The sequence below is a fragment of the Chrysemys picta genome, chromosome 10 (genome assembly GCF_011386835.1).
Source record: "Chrysemys picta bellii isolate R12L10 chromosome 10, ASM1138683v2, whole genome shotgun sequence".
In the NCBI taxonomy this organism is placed as follows: Eukaryota; Metazoa; Chordata; order Testudines; family Emydidae; genus Chrysemys; species Chrysemys picta.
Window position 1 is genome coordinate 29,692,567 of NC_088800.1, and position 17,433 is coordinate 29,709,999.

General features: G+C 44.1%; 1 protein-coding gene across 6 annotated transcripts in view; it reads left to right on the forward strand.

The window, feature by feature from the left end:
- The window catches only part of TJP1 (tight junction protein 1), a 377,953-nt gene that overhangs the window by 246,466 nt on the left and 114,054 nt on the right, over positions 1-17,433 (forward strand). Inside the window, exon 2 of one of the 6 annotated variants that reach the window (XM_065558288.1) lies at positions 8,591-8,677. The exons of the other annotated variants lie outside the window; for them this stretch is intronic. The gene's annotated coding sequence lies outside the window, so the exon portion shown is untranslated. The remainder of the gene's footprint in view (positions 1-8,590; positions 8,678-17,433) is intronic. 6 annotated transcript variants of the gene reach the window in all.

A 17,433-nucleotide genomic window follows, 5' to 3' on the forward strand; every position in this document is an offset into this window, starting at 1 on the left:
TCTTCGAGATGATGCATTTGACCATGCACTGCGTGGCAAGGAAAAGACGGCATGGAAAGCCTTCCAGTTAGTGGCAATACATTTTCTCGGAAACAACAAGGCAGACAACTACAGGTTGTTGGTGGAAAACCTCCTCAAGGTATACAAAAGCCTTGGTTGCAACATGTCACTAAAGATACATTTTTTGCACTCTCATCTAGAGTTTTTTCCACCGAACTGCGGAACAGTGAGCAAGGAGCACGGCGAGCGATTTCACTAGGACATTGCAACAATGGAGAAACGCTATCAGGGCAAATGGAGCCCATCAATGCTTGCAGACTACTGCTGGACAGTGACAAGAGATGCTCCATTTAATGAATACAATTTAATGAAGCCAAGAAGCGCCGAGTAGACACTGAATAGGACTAAACTATGTACAGAATAGTTTTTTGCCTTTTTGTTTCATAATAAATTTTATTTATATAACCCTTTTGCTGATTTTTAAAGTGTTACATAAACAGGACAGGTGAAATATCATGTAAAGCGACCATAAACACATGAAAAGACCTAGCGACCATAAACACATGAAAAGACCTAGGTTTACAATTTATGATTAAAACTCTACTATCTACACAATATACATAGACATAAAATGTAAAAACTTAAATATCTTAGAAACAGTAGCCAATCAGTTGTTTTAATTGTCATATTTGAATTCAGCACATCAAAATACATAATAAATAGCACATTTTATCTCTGAAGCAGACGACTTCTCAAAAATTGTAGACCAGTGTAATCAACAGTAGGACTTCATACGTCTGCCTCTCATTTCCCTGTCTAGCTAGACAGAGGGAGCCCTACAGAAAGGATTGTTGATGCACACTGGGATGTCCCGGGAATGCTCCATACTAATCTCTAGGAAACTTTCGAGGAGGTATTCGGCAATCCTCTGCCGAAGACTCCTTGTGACAGCTGCCTTGTTCCTTCCCCCTTGGAAGGAAACTTTGCCTCGCCAATAAGTAATTACATCTGCAGGGACCAAAGCAGCATGCAGGCTAGCAGCATATGGACCTGGTCTGCAGCTGCATGCATACAGGAGCTGTACCCTCGCATCCTCAGTTACCCTCAAGAGCGAGATATCCGCTTCTATCACCCCTGCCTATGGAAAATTGCGCCAATATTCAGAATAGTGTCCCTTGGTGCTTAGCAGGGAATCATTGAGACACCCCCGCCCCATGCTTTGTCCTATCTTACCCCATCCCTCTCGTGCCCAGCTCACCATGGCTAAGGCTCTCACCATGCTGTGTGCTTGCCAAGGGAAATTGAGAAAGTGGTTTATGTAATTTGTATGAATGAAGGCTGTGAGTGCACTCACAACAGTGCCTCTGTCATTTCTTTAGCTTCTGTAGATGTGGCCTTGAGAGCCTGCTCCTGCACACTGGCTGAGCAGCTCTGTCTGATGATGAGACAAATGAGGTGAAGTAGGGAAGACTTAGTCAGGGAGATGCTACATTCATCTGATGGTGCTGATATCCTCTTTCCAAGCTCTCTGCTCACTATCAATGATAAACTGAGAATGGATAGTCAGAAGAGGAAATGGGCAAGAGCAGATGATACAGCTGCTCAAGGACCACACTGACATAGTGAGGTCCCTGATTGCACTGCAGGAAGAACACATCTGTGCTCATCTCCCCCTGCAGCCCATTCAGAACTGCTTTCCAGGCCCATCCCAAACTCCCCTCCCACATTCCTCACATGTTCCTGGTCCACCACAGTACCGCATGCACTTCACCGCTAGGGATATGTTTCCCAATGACAGCCCGACCTACACCCAGTTGTGAGAGCCTCATTAAAAAGTGCTCTTCATTGTCATGGAAGAATTGTTTTGTTGACCTAGCCGGGTCTACACCATGGTTTTGGTCAGCTTAGCTACATCTCTCGGGAGTTTTTTCATACCTCTGTCAGTTGCTGGGTTATATTTTGACTTGTAAGACTCGTATTTAGAAACAAACTATGCTCCCCCACTTTGATGCTAATACTTTTTCTCTTGACAAACGGTTGTGATAAGGTTTGTGAACAGTTAGTGATAACTTTCATATAATTTCATTTTGTTTGCTCAGTTTTCAACCAACCTGTCGGTTAACTTCTGGGTTTTTCCTTTGTATTCACTATTTTTGGTTCTCCCCTTAAGATAGGAAGTAAATATTTTAAGTACAGTAAGAATATGCATGTTAATTTCCTGTAAAACAATACTTGTGACTCAAAGCATGCTATGTAGAAAGAGATTATCATTTAATGCTAACTGCCTTATTAAATCAGATTAAATAAATAAAAAACAAAACAAAGCTTGTGTTTGGGAAGCCAGAGAACCTTGAGCTTATTTTCATTATTAAGAACGTCAGCAAAACAAAACAAAGCTTTCTTAGTGACAATAGGCTAGTCCTTTTACCTGAATGAGATGTAACCTTCTCTTCCCTTTGCCAAGGATCTAGACAGTTTAAAACAAGGAAAGACACTTCTCCATATTGCCCTGTATTCTGAGATCTCCCTTTTTTCTTGTTCTTTTGATCCATCCCCTTAAATTTCTTGTTGGCTAACTCATTCCTGCCCCCTTTTCCCTCAGCCTCCAAGCACACATTTGTATCTCCATTCGGGGGGGGGGGGAGGGGAGAACCTCTCAATCCCACCTATTTTTAAAATTTTATATTCTACAATTTTTTTCCTTCCAAATTCTGGTGTTATCACATTGAATTAACTTTCTCTCCTGTTTCTCTCTTCAACTTTAGCCTTTATTTTCCCACTCCAAACTAGTTTATACTCTCTGCTCTAAAACAACTACCAACTTCCTAGTTAAACCAGAAGAGTACAGTGGAACCTCAGAGTTATGAATCCCTTGGCAATGGAAGTTATTTGTAACTCTGAAATGTTTGTAACTTTGAGCAAAACATTATGGTGGTGCTTTAAAAAACTTATAACTGAACATTGACTTAATACAGCTTTTTGAAACTTTACTATGCAGAAGAAAAATGCTGCTTTTCCCCCCCCCTTTTTTTTTTAAAGTAGTTGTACAGTATTTCAGGGTGGATTTGATTTAAATCAAATTGATTTAAATCATGATTTAAATCTCTAGTCAGGAATTTAATCATAGATTTCTACATAAGTGCATTCTTGTTGGTTGTTATAACCTTAATACATATTCTTCATAACTCAGATAGATGTAGGTTTCACTTTTAGAAGATATACACTATACATTTTAAAGTGATTGATTTTGAAAGATTTTCAGATTAGTTTTACAGCTATATAAGAAAATGAATGATTGTTTGGTTATTTCATTTACCAAAAGTAATTGAAGCAGATATTTATGAAGTCATTGGGAGGTGAACTATCTCCAATTCAACAGGTTAATCGTTAATATTTGGAGGATCTTCTTGCCATGCTGTATTAGGAGGAGAACATCACCAAACAGACATTTACATAGTTTTATTTAACTAAAACAACAACATTAAGTATTCTGGATTTTTTTCTTCAACAGCAAACATATATGCTTGTTTTATTAAAATATTATGTCCTCGCTTCTCACATTTATCTCCAGACTTCTTCTCCTTGTCCAGATCTATTCCACCCCCAACTGTCTTCTATTCATTGAACTTTTTGAAACTTTGCACTTTTTAGAGAGAGGTAAGAGATTGACTATGTGCACACAAATTTGCAGAGAGGCAATAGAGTTGAGGTCTGTTATTTCTCATCTCTATATATTATTTATTTATTTAAAAACATTTTTGCCATTAACAAGCATGTTACCTCTGGGGAGACAAATCATCAGTTTGATAACTGCAAATCTAAGCATCTCTGATGGTATCTTCTAGATTAGGCACTGAGTCTGATTGGGTAAATAGAAAGATTAACCTAAATAATCTATACTGAAGCCCCTGGTACCCCATAAATTTGGGTCCCTAACCCATGAACTCTTGGAACTCATTTACAAAACTTTTCTTAAACATTACATGAATATATTGTCTCATACTATAGAATTAGAATTTATAATCCCTATTCCATGATGAGATATCTTTGAGCTATAATGTATCTTAATTAAAACTATCTTTTAGATTGCTTTTTGAGGAAAAAACCTTTTTATCAAAAAAGTCCGATTTTAAATAAAAAAAATGTGATTTATTTTAGTTTTGGATTTTCTTTAAAAACAAAACAAAACACCTCATTGATTTTATCCACCCTACTGTATTTGCTCTCCCCTTTTCTCCCCCCCCCCTTTTTTTTTTTGGTCATATCTGCTGCTGCCTGATTTGTGTACTTCCAGTTCCAAGTGTGTAGTTGACTAGTCAGTTCATAACTCTGGTGTTCGTAACTCTGAGGTTCTGCTGTAATTAATTCTCTTTCATCTCCCTGTTATAGTCAACGCCGTTTATCAGTTTCCTTTGGTTTCTCTTCTCTTCTCTTAATTTAACTCTCACTTGGCTGACTAATTCTTCAGAATAATCTTTAATGCTATTAAAGTAGTATCTTTTTAATTGGGAGTCACTCTTAATGGGAGTAAAGGCCACTCACTATGGTATTCCTGTTTAAGAGATTTTGCTGAAAGTGGTTGTCTCTGCTTGGGAATTATATGCATTTCACTGGATCTTTATTTAAAAGCTTTAATAGCCAAACCGATATTGTACTTTTCTCATCTGTCCAGTTGTTGCAGTTAAAAAAAAAAAATTATTTTGGCAATCCTTGGAATTTCATACTGGAGAATATAATCCTCAACTGGCATGATGGTTAACTAGGAGACTATGATTTATTTGAATACTTTTCTCTCAAATCTTACTTTCTGAAGAACTAGATCGGGGGTCGGCAACCTTTCAGAAGTGGTGTGCGAAGTCTTCATTTCACTCTAATTTAAGGTTTTGCGTGCCGGTAATACATTTTAACGTTTTGAGAAGGTCTCTTTCTATAAGTCTATATTATATAACTAAACCATTGTATGTAAAGTAAACCAGGTTTTCAAAATGTTTAAGAAGCGTCATTTAAAATTAAATTAAAATGCTGATCTTACGCCACCAGCCTGCTCAGCTTGCTGCCAGCCTGGGGTTCTGTTCACCTAGGCTGGCAGCGGGCTGAGTAGGGTCTGCGGCTGGGACCCCAGACCTGGGGGTGGGTGTTTCAGGGGTCAGGGTAGAGGGCTGGCGGAGGGGGGGTGTAGGGCAGAAGGCTGGTTGTGTGTTGGGGTGTGGGGGGGTTCAGGGCAGAGGACTGGAGGTGTGGGGGGTTCAGAGCAGAGGGCTGGGAGTGTGGGGGGCTGCAGGGCAGAAGGCTGTGTGTGTGTTGGGGTGGGGAGGGTGCAGGGCAGAAGGCTGTGTGTGTGGGGGGGGCGGGGGTCAGGGCAGAGGGCTGGGGTGCTCCCAGCCCTGAGCGGCTCATGGCAGGGGGCTGGAAGGGATATGTCCTGTTCCACCCCCTTCCCCCAGGCTCCATCCCTACTTCTCTCTGCCTCCTCTACGGAGCTGTGTGCACGCTGCCGCTCTTCCCCCTCCCCCTCGCTAGGGCCATCAGCTGATTGGCCAGGGATGGAGAGGAGACGGGACAGGAAAGCACCACACTGGGGGAAGAAGCGGGGGAGGGGGGAAGCTTGGCTGCCGCAGAACCAAGCTTCTGCCTCCTGCCCCCGCAGGGGAGAGCGGTGGGCGAGGGGGCTGGGGGCCGGGACCACGTGCTGTGTTTGGCCCGCGTGCCGTAGGTTGCCGACCCCTGAGCTAGATTAATAAAGGTGAAGGAGAACCAAACATGGAATTCCTGTTGAGTAAAAAAAGATTTTAGTTAACCCACTAGTACAATTTGTGTGGTTTATTCTTAGCATAAAACTGTTACCAAGCCTAAGAGTCCCACTTCTCTAAATTGAGTCACATCATGCAACGCTCTAAGGTGGTTTCTAGAATTGGAAATAATTTGCCTAAATTCTGTCTCCAAAAGGGGGCTTGTTCAAATGGAAATTTTATATTTTGGTCTGCTAGATATCAGACAAGTTTGAAGACACAGCCTTGGGAAAACAATGCTCCTTTTGTCTTATTGTAGTAGTCTCTCTTCCCCCCTCCCCCCTTTTACTGAAGCCTCCCTGTATCTGGCAAACCTGCAGATTTAAAATGAGTGAACTAAAATTCTCATTGTATTCTAAAATTGATAAAATTTTACTTATTGTGCTAAGCTAATATCTGCTACTTGAACTGGTCTTTTAGGGTTAAAAATAGGAATGCTGAAGAGACAGGTTGTACATGTCAACAAGCATGTGGACAAGGGGATCCAGTGGATATAGTGTACTTAAATTTTCAGAAAGCCTTTGACAAGGTTCCTTACCAAAGGCTCTTAAGCAAAGTAAGCTGTCATGGGATAAAAGGGAATGTCCTCTCCTGGACTGGTAACTGGTTAAGAGATAGGAAACAAAGGGTAGGAATAAATGGTCAGTTTTCAGAATGGAGAGATGTAAATAGTGGTATCCCCACGGGTCTGTTCTGGGACCAGGCCTATTCAATATATTCATAAATGATCTGGAAAAAGGGGTAAACAATGAGGTGGCAAAATTTGCAGATGATCCAAAATTGCTCAAGATAGTTAAGTCCCAGGCAGACTGCGAAGAGGTTCAAAAGGATCTCTCAAAACTGGGTGACTGGGCAACAAAATGCAGATGAAATTCAATGTTGATAAATGCAAAGTAATGCACCTTGGAGAACATAATCCCAACTATACATGTAAAATGATGGCAGTCTAAATTGGCTGTTACCACTCAAGAAAGAGATCTTGGAGTCATTGTGGATAGTTCTCTGAAAATATCCACTCAATGTGCAGCAGCAGTTAAAAAAAAAAAAAAAAAAAAAAGCAAACAGAATGTTGGTAATCATTAAGAAAGAGATAGATAATGAGACAGAAAATATCATATTGCCTCTATATAAATCCACGGTACGTCCACATCTTGAGTTCTGTATGCAGATGTGGTCGCCCCATCGCAAAAAAGATATATTGAAATTGGAAAAGGTTCAGAAAAAGACAACAAAAATTATTAGGGGTATGGAATGGCTGCCATATGAGGAGAGATGAATAAGACTGGCACTTTTCAGCTTTGAAGAGGGACGACTAAGGGGGAATATGATAGAGGTCTATAAAATCATGACTGGTGTAGAGAAAGTAAATGAGGAAGTGTTATTTACTCCTTTTTCATAACACAAGAACTAGGGGTCACCAAATGAAATTAATAGGCAGCAGGTTTAAAACAAACAAAAGGAAGTATATTTTCACACAACACACAGTGAACCTGTGGAACTCCTTGTCAGAGGATGTTGTGAAGGCCAAGACTATAACAGGGCTCAAAAAAGAATTAGATAAGTTCACGGAGGATAGGTCCATCAATGGCTGTTAGCCAAGATAAATTTATTTAATTTATCTTGGCTAACAGCCATTGATGGACCTATCCTCCGTGAACTTAAGATGGACAAGGATGGTATCCCTAGCCTCTGTTTGCCAGAAGCTGGGCATGGGCAATAGGGGCTGGATCACTTGGTGATTACCTGTTCTGTTCATTCCCTCTGGGGCATCTGGCATTGGCCACTGTCGGAAGACCGAATACTGGGCTAGGTGGACCTTTGGTCTGACCTAGTTTGGCCGTTCTTGCGCTTTAATTTTATTAAGGGAAGACATTAGCATTTATAAGTCAGGGTGTGGCCACACAGCAAAAGCAGTCAGTGGCACCTTTTATGTTTCTATTAGCATAGCGGTTCTCAAACTTTTTGGTAACCGGAGGACCCCAATTTTCATTTAAAATTTTGCTGCGGACCTCCAAGTCCTCTTCTCATCCCCTGGCCCCTTCCCCCAAGGCCCTACCCCCACTCCACCTCTTCCCACCCGCTCCACCCTTGCCCCTTCTCTTCCCCGCCTCTTTCCACCCCCTCCCTCGAGTGCCCCCATCTCTGCTTCTTCCCCTCCTTCCCCCGGCATGCAGGATGCACTGGGAGGGAGGGGGAAGAGTGAAGGGAGGGAGAGGGAGGAGTTGATCAGTGGGGCCCACGGACTCCAGTTTGAGAGATGCTGTGTTAGCAGTTTTTGGGAGGGAGGGGGGTCTTCTTAGTAAAGCTAGTTGAGCTGGTGAGTCTGAATATTCAACTGCTGCTTATATAAAAGGAGAAACTGGTTTTGTGATACTGACTTCGCCCAACAAAACAAGTTGGCAGAATTCTAGCTAAGAGTTACCTGAAAGGGATAAGCAGTTAATTCTGAAGAATATCTTAATATGAGTCTGAGATCGGTAACTGAAGCTATGTCCTTAACTGACTTCTTGGATTTTGTTTTAAGATCTGTATGAAACATATAACCATTAAGTAAAAACATGGCCACAGGTTACATTAGTATTTAAAAGTTTCGGTTAATACAATATGATTTACTTTAGTCATTTGAAAGAATAAAATAGGATGAATTTTTGAAGTTTGGTGGTCAGTGATAAATATCTGAAGTCTTCTATGATACTATACATTCCAAAGTTAGAAAATTTGAATTCATTTCTTCCAGTAGCTTTAAAATAAGAACTCAATTTTTTTTTAAATGCTGATTTAATGTTTACTTATTATTGTAGTGCCTAGGAGCCCTAGTCCTGGACCAAGACTCCATTGTGCAAACAGAGAACAAAAAGATACCTGCCCCAAAGAGCTTGCAATCTTAAGTAATTCTTTATTAACATTTTTTTCTTCCTAATTTGTTGTCTTTAAAAAAATCTGGCTTCCGATTTTGCTTTTCCTTTTCTATTCCCTTTCACTTCTGTTTTTGTGTTCAATGTTGTAGCAAAGTGAAAATAGAATCAAGATTCCTGAAGCACTAGCAGGCACTGCTTCTGAGTTTGCAGTTCTAGGTGTTGTCCTGGCCAGCTTCATAGCAAAGTGAGGAGAAGCAAAAGAGGCTAGGAATCTAGGTTCTGAAGCACAGTTTTCCTACACTTCAGAGATTGTGAGTTTAGTAAGTTTCATTTAGCTGCTGGCTGACATCGCCACAAAATATGCTGCTCTTAAAGACCAGGAACACTCTGTGTACTAGCCTTACAGTACCTCATGTAATCACCAGTGGATTAACATTTATCCTGTGATAATTTTTTCTAAAATACATATGGAATTGGTAATTTATTCTGGGAAACTCCGGTCCTGGCTTTGTCACCTTTTTGTGGTGGTCCCTGAGTGTCATGCCTCTGCCAATAGGGTTGTAGTCTTATCCAGGAGACCTACTGAAAAAGAGGCCTGTGTCATGGAATAGATGTGCATGCTTTTAGAAGTTTGCAGTCTTTAGACAGTGATAGAAATGGCTACCTCATCTTAAACTTTCTGGCTAACTTCAAAATGGTACAGTATGTGGTGATTTGTTTCTGATGTGAGGAGATCATTAGAGCCTCTGAATCTGTATTGTTAACTAATATTATCCTGCTCAAACATAATCTTACAGCTGAAGGTGCTCATAAAAGCTGTAATTATTAAGGGTACATGCCATGGAGGGCATTCTTGACTTAATCCTGTATGGGATACAGCTAACAATGGTGAGTGGAATTCACAATTGAATACATGACTTGCATCTATGGTGGCTTCTTTTAGCTTATATGCTTCAGTTTTCAAATTTGTCTATTAGTGCTAGAATTGGTTGAGTACCAAGACAAAAATTTGGTAATGAAATGCAGGAAAAACAATGACCTATAAAATGTATGTGGAGGATTCAGAATTAAAGGACAACAACCAGAAGAGCATTTTCTGAATCTTATGTAAGTGATAGAACTGCAAGAAAAGGGGGAGGAGGGGAAGTATACGCATGTACTAATGATGGTGCAGACTCCTAGTGTAATAGCTCTGGATCTACTTTCTTGGTTGAGGGCTTCTCACGTGTCTGAAGGTGTGTGGTGGGGGCTCCGTTGAATGCTTCCTCTAATCTATGTCCAAGAGCAACAAGAAATCATAATCACCTGGAAGATGAGGGGACAGGATGAGACGTTCTGAAGGAAATGATACCGGTGACCCATATGCCTTGTCCAACATGTACTTGATGATTGTGAGTGAATGTTTCACTTCAAGATAATTCCTCATTTAAAAAAAAAAAAAAAAAAAAACTAACCTCAGATTCAAGTGATGGGTCAATAGATTATAAGAAGTGTCAAATCAATGTAGCAAAAATCTACTCCTGCAATTTCCAGTTCTTCTTTGAGTGCTTGTTCATGTCAATTTCAATCAGGTGTGTGCGCGCGCACATGCACAGTAGCTGGAAGATTTTTCCCCTAGCAGCAACCGTAGGGTTGGGCTGGGCGCCTCCTGGCATCATGCCTTCCCTATACCCCCTCAGTTCCTTCTTACTGCCAGTGATGGTAACTGGAACTTCCCCTTTCTCGTCTCTTGCTTCGGCAAATGGATTAGCAGTGCTTTATACGCTGTACATAGTTAATTTCTGTTAGTTAGTATAGTTTAGTAGTTCTTTATAAGTTTGTTATGGGGGGTTCTCCTCCCCTTTTCCTCCCCCCATTTGTTACTGGAGCATGCCACGATCCCCAGGCTTTTAGACTCCTGCCCAAGCAAGACAGTCAAGTCTGGATCCGTCTTGCTCACTGAACCTATCAGAGCATCTACTGCTCCCATCCACCCTAGAGGCTTTTGAGGCAGCTCAGGACCTATTGAGGCTCATGGCCCCATTCTCGCCGCCGAGACAGGAGACCGTCCCGGCACCGCAGGTTCCATCCTTCCATCCATCCACCAGGAGCTGTTGAAGAGGGTTGCATCCAACCTTGGCCTGCAGGTGGAGGATTTGGAGGAGCAAGCGGACTCTCTGTTTGATGTCCTCTCCTCCACAGCCCTGCTAGCATGGCCCTTCCCCTTCACGAAGGGGTATTGAAGATATCCAGCACATTGTGGCAAACCCCCTCCTCTCTGCCTCCCATTTCCAAAGGGAAATGCATGAGTACTTTGCCCCAACTAAGGGGCATGAATACTTTTACTCCCATCCTGCCCCAAATTCCCTGGTGGTCAAGGCAATTAATCCCAGGGAACGCCAGGGGCAACCCAGAGCTACCCCCAAAAATAAAGACGTCAGGAGCTTGGACTTGTTCGGATGGAAAATTTATTCCTTGTCTAGCTTACAGTTAAGGGTGGCCAACCACCAGGCCCTCCTTGGCTGCTATGACTTTAATATGTGGCAGACTGCGGCCAAGTTTGAGAATGCCCTCCCGGAAGGTTCCCGTAAAGAATTCCAGGCGATCCTCGACGGGGGCACGGCCGCTGCCAGGGCGGCCCTTCAAGCACCATCTGATGCAGCAGACTCTGCTGTCTGCACCATGGCGTCCATCATCTCTATGCAATGAGCGTCCTGTCCTGGCTGCTCCTATCTGGGTTGTCCTCCAAGGCTCAGCAGTCAATTCAGGACCTCCCCTTCAATGGCCAGGCCCCATTTGCAGAGCAGACGGACAACAAATTATATGGGCTGAAGGTCTCCCGAACCACCCTAAAAACCCTGGGGCTTTACTTTCTGGACCCAGCACATAAGTGGTTCAAACTGCAACTTCCCCGGGGCAAGGGAGCCAGACCCAACAGGACCTGCTGCACCAAAAAGCTCAAGGGCTATAGAGGGCGCACGAGCCACTTGCGCCCACCCTCTGCCCAGTCGGGTGTGACCCACTCCAAGCAAGGAGCTAAAAAGTCACTTTGAGGGTATGCCTGAGGGCGACCTACCAGTCTATTTCCTGGATCCGATTTTTCCCAATTTTTTTTTTCAACTTCCTTTCCTTTTTCCTCCCTGCGTGGTTGTAATAACTTCGGACCTCTGGATCCTCAGTATGGTGGCACACTGCTACACCCTCTAATTTATTTCCACCGCCACCCCCGGCCCTCTTCAGGGACCCTTCTCACGAGAGTCTTCTCGAGCAGGAGGTTCAGGAGCTCTTACAGCTGCGGGCGGTGGAGGTCTCGCCTCCTTACCGAAACAAGGGTTTCTATTCCCGATATTTTCTGATCCAAAAGGCCACGAGTGGGCTGCGTCCCATCCTGGACCTGCAAGACCTCAACAGATACCTAAGGAAGCTAAAGTTTTGCATCATCTCCCAGGCCTCCATTATCCCCTCCCTGGATCCAGGAGACTGGTATGCTGCCCTCGACCTGAAAGACTCATACTTTCACATAGCGATCTTCCCAGGATACAGACGCTTCCTCCGTTTTATGGTTGGTTCGGTCCACTACCAGTTTGCGGTCCTTCCATTTCGCCTGGCTCCAGTACCAAGGGTGTTTACCAAGTGGATGGTGGTAGTTGCGGCCTACCTCAGGTGTCTGGGTATCCAGATTTACCCATACATTGGCGGCTCGCTGGTCAAAGGCAACTCCAAGGCTCGGGTCCAATGTGACATCACTGTACTACAAACCACGTGTTGCTCCTTGGGATTACTGTTCAACCACAAAAGGTTCACGTTAGTTCCAGTTCAAAGGATAGAATTCATCAGGGCTGTGCTAGACTCGACACGGGCGAGAGCGTTCCTGCCGTTGGACAGGTTTCAGGCCCTGACAGACCTCATTGTGGAAGTGTCTGCTTTCCCCTGATAATGGCCAGGGTGTGCCTGTGCCTGCTAGCCCACATGGCAGTTTGCACATGCATGATCTGCCATGCCAGGCTCCGCGTGCGGCCACTGCAGCAATGGTTGGTGTTGACCTGTTCCCAATCCAGGGACCACCTGGAAAAGATCGTAACCATTCCTCCAGCGGTTCTCACCTTGCTGCAGTGGTGGACTGATCGTGAGAAGGTCCTGGAAGGAGTCCCGTTCAACAGTCCTGTTCCATCTGTTGAGCTAGTGTCGGATGCTTTGGACCTTGGGGGGGTGCACCTCGGACATCTCCGGACCTAGGGGATGTGGACCCTAGAGGAGACAACGTTACACATAAATGTCAAGGAGCTCAGAGCGGTCCGGCTGGCCTGCGAGGGCTTCCTGCTGCATCTGTTGGGCAAAGTGGTGGGAGTCCTGACGGACAATATGGCCTCGATGTTCTACATCAACAGGCCTCGCCAGCACTGATTCGGCATGCTCGTGAACATGGTGGTGGCCACTCCGACCTCTTCCTTTCTGTCCAGACCTGCTGTCACAGGATTACGGTTGGCTCCTACATTCCAACATCTCGGCGTGGATGCTCCATGGTTGAACCCAGAGGAGCGTACCTGCTTGGAGGTGGTCCCGCAGGTCCTCCTGGGAAGTAGGAAACCATCCATAAGACTAACTTTCCTGGCCAAGTGGACAAGGTTTTCTTGCTGGGTGTCGGAGCACGGCATTTCTCCCTCGCATTCTTCAGTGTGGTCCATCTTGGACTACTTACTGCAGCTCAGGAACTAGGGTCTGGCGCACTCTTCCATCAGAGTGCACCTTGCGGCCATCTCCACATTCCACCAGCCAATCCAAGGTCCAATGGTTTTTTCCCATGACCTGACTGTCAGGTTCCTGAGGGGCCTCAAGAGCCTTTACCTGCAGGTACTGGCCCCTGTCCCACAGTGGGACCTTAACCTGGTCCTCTCCAGGCTCACCGGCTCACCTTTCCTACTTGTCCTGGAAGGTTGCTTTCCTGGTGACGCCGGCGAGGCAAGACGAGTCTCAGGAATTAAGGCCTTGACCTCAGAACCGCTTTACACAGTGTTTTATAAGGACAAGGTCCAGCTGCGGTCCCACCCAGCCTTCCTACCAAAGGCAGTATCTTCCTTATATGTGAGCCAGGATGTATTCCTGCCAGTGTTCTGTCCTAAGCAGCACAAAACTGCTGAGGAGAGGCGTCTACACGCGCTGGGCGTCTGGAGGGTCTTAGCATTTTACTTGGAGCGTACCAAGCCTTTCCGTAAATCGACCCAGCTCTTCATCGCTACGGTGGATAGGATGAAGGCCTCCTGGTTCCTTCGCAGAGGATTTCCAACAGGATCACCTCTTGCATAAAGACCTGTTATAAGCTAGCAAATGTCCCACCGTTACCGATCGTCAGGGCCTATTCGACTAGAGCAGTGTCCTTTCTGGCACACATTCCAATCCAGGACATCTGTAGAGCCATGACATGGTCCTCGGTCCACACATTCACGTCTCATTCACTCAGCAGGCCAGAGATGACATTGGGTTCGGCAGAGCTGTATTACAATCTATGCAGCCATGAACTTCTACCCGCCTCCATAGGCACTTCTGGGAGTCTCCTGATGTGGAATGGACATGAGCAAGCACTCGAAGAAAAGAGAGTTACCTGTTCCATAACTGGTGTTCTTAGAGATGTGTTGCTCATGTCCATTCCTTGACCCGCTCTCCTTCCCCACTGTTGGAGTTTCCGGTAAGAAGGAACTGAGGGTGGGGGGAGTTAGCAGCGCCCCTTATACTGCACCATGCAGGTGCCACTGCAGAGGGCGCCAGAGCCTCTCCCCTACAGATACTGCTGAGGGAAAAACTTCTGGTATTGGTGCATGTGGCGAGCAAACGCACCTAATGTGGAATGGACATGAGCAACATATTTCGAAAAACACGAATTACGGAACAGGTAACTGGTTTTTTTTGTTTTGTTTTTTTTTTTCCCCCCAGCATTATTTTGGTGGGAAGTGATAGTGGGTGTGCATATTATCCTATTTGGAACAGCAATACTGGGTATTGGAATTCTTCATGTCTCACAATTCGTGGACACCTCAGAAATTGTTGTCAGTCTCTACATTGGCCTTGAGTGGAACCCATTTGCCACATGATGATTTAATGCTGGAAATATCTAGCAGCTTGGGTTAGTAGAACTGTTACAAAGAAAAGATGAGTGGATGATGGGATCAGTTGTAAGGCTACATAAGACAATGTAAAATTGAGGTTGGGATTTTAGTTGTCTAAACTTCTTTTCTTAGAAAAGCAGCCTTTGCTCAGCCCATTCTAATGCTCATTAGGAAAGTGTTAGTGGAATCACATGTAGTTTCTAAATTTAGTTTTTAATTGAACAAAATATGGCGGGTGACTTTAGAAGCAGGTGTGAACACGAGGATAGCAGAAGCTGAAATAATACTTAATTTTGCATTTGCCTATTGAGGCCACATTCTAGAGGAGAATACTATGGCAGTAGAACACAGTGAAGTAATCTAATTTTTGTGGTACATTAGTTGACCCATAGGTACTTACCAACATTACTGTTCATAGCACAAGCAGGTGGTTTACTCATGTGGCTCAAATGAAAGACACGTGCACAAACACGGCTGTAATGGAGACTTTTGTTAACCTCTAGGAAGGTAATTAAAGCAATTTAGAAAACTCTATGATAAAATAGCTTCCTTATTTATTTGAACCTCTGTGGATTGTCTTGTATAATCAACGTTTTGTTCAATATTTGGATTGTGTGAGAATGATGCATGCTGCGAGATGAACAAATTTAGAATTGATCAGATGCTTATGATTTTTTTTTTTTTTTTTTTTAAATTTAAAAACTAAAGGCCCTGGTCCTGCATTCATATCAGCTGAGAGAGACTCAATTGCAGGTTTGGGACCTGTGTTTTTAAATGGTGCTATAATGACCCAATATATTGACTAATAAAGGGCATTCAGCACAGAATTCAGCCTATTCTGTCTTAATTTATTTTAATAGGCAAAATCTGTTCTTTGAAGTTCCATGTCTCATGGCTTAACTCCGTTGGGTGTTTGGCACAGAGAAAGCTAATGCTGTGCAGCAGCTCTTACACCCAAGGTATATTGGAAGATATCTTAAAGTTGTTTTGGTGTCAGAATCCCTGGGTTTGATTTTTAGATTTACATCTCATGCCTGCACCTGGAAATCTCCTGGGAAATAATCAAGACAAGGATGGCTGCAGAATGAGTAACTTTATAGCCAAGAAGATTGTGTTTCTCAAAGTACCTAGTAATTAGCAAAAGGTAAAGGATGGGAGGCCAGGAACTTGGATTAGAGGTTAAGCAGTATGTACAACATAGATGAAACATAGATAAGAAAAAATATTTTAACACATGCTGCAGCAACTTGGTGTGATTACCACTGTCATGCACTGGAGTAAGATTCCTCTGCATGCTTGCTGAAAGATTCAGTGCAAAGTCATGTTTTACTGTATCCAGATAAGGCTGATGAGTTATAGTAAAACAAAATGCATGAGAGTTCAGAGAATATAGTCTTTGGACTGTGTGGTGATAGTGTCTCACGCTCTGCCCGCATACCCTCCATAGGCTGTTTGGGTTCAGCTAGGTTTCCCCAGCCATAGACTGGAGCAACCTTCAGTTCTTTTGTGAATGATGGTCCCTAAATTTCACTGAGGGTTGTACACGTGCACCATGCATCCAGAGCTTGAGAATTTGAAAGTAGCAGAGTTGGTTGGTCCACACATGCGCCCTTGCTCTGCCTCATGGTTTCATCCAAGGATAAAGGGCAGAGCAGACCAACTGCACCCTCAGTTACTTCTCACTGCCATGTAGTCCGAGTTGGAGCTGCTAGTGTCCTCTTGTTTCTGACGGACTTTGAGGGAAAAATCCACCACCTGTTTTTAGAGTTGTACATAGTTTTTTGTTGTTTTTATTGTATTTTTAGTGTTTAGTAATAGTTTTGGAAATTAAGAGACTTTGGGAACTTTGTTTTCTCAGGTCCTCCCCCCCCAGCACCCATGCCTGGGTACTGAATTATGCCAAAGACGCCTGGGTTCAAGATCTGTGCCTCCTGACCACGTTCATTCTCAGTCAGTTATGAGCACCAGTGCTGTCCTTACTGCTTGGGAGAAGCCCACGTTTTATCCAGGTGCAGTATCTGCCTCTCTTTCCCAAGCTGTACCCGGGAAGTTCAGGCTCTCTGCCTCAAGAAGCACCTCATGGAGGTCGCCATGAGGCCGCAGTCAGAGTGAGGCTGGGAAACCTTCCATACATTGGCCTGAGAAACCCAGGACTATGCCTCTGATCACAGAGATGGAGTCCAGTTTCACCGGTACCAGTACTGTGGATCCCATGCCAGGGTCTAGTCATGAGACAAGGAGCATGCACATAAACGTGCCAGTAAGTCTTTCTCCAAGCCGAAGAAGAACAATGCATCTTCCACGAGTTCAAGCTATGGACAAGCGGCATGTTCCACGGCTCACAAGCACAAGAAGTCTTACAGTCTGGCGGATCCACTGTTCACTGAGCCTTGTATGTCTTCCACGTTGTCACCCCCGAAGTCATGGGAATCATTGGTTCCAAAGTAGCCCACTGGTTCTGGCTACGGAGCGTGTGCTGCTAACACCGGGGACGTTGGAGACTGTGCTCAGGCCCCGTAAACTTTTTTGCTCGGGGGGAAATGAGATCCCCCACGTTCTCCTACCCTGGGCTTACCTCACTTGAGTCGGGCTTCCACCCACTCTCCTGCGTTCTTATGGTTCCGACAGTACTGTCATTGGAACTGGGCTCTGACTTAGCATCGTTGGAGGACTTGGAAAGAGCGCAGGGGCTGTTTCTGCCCTACC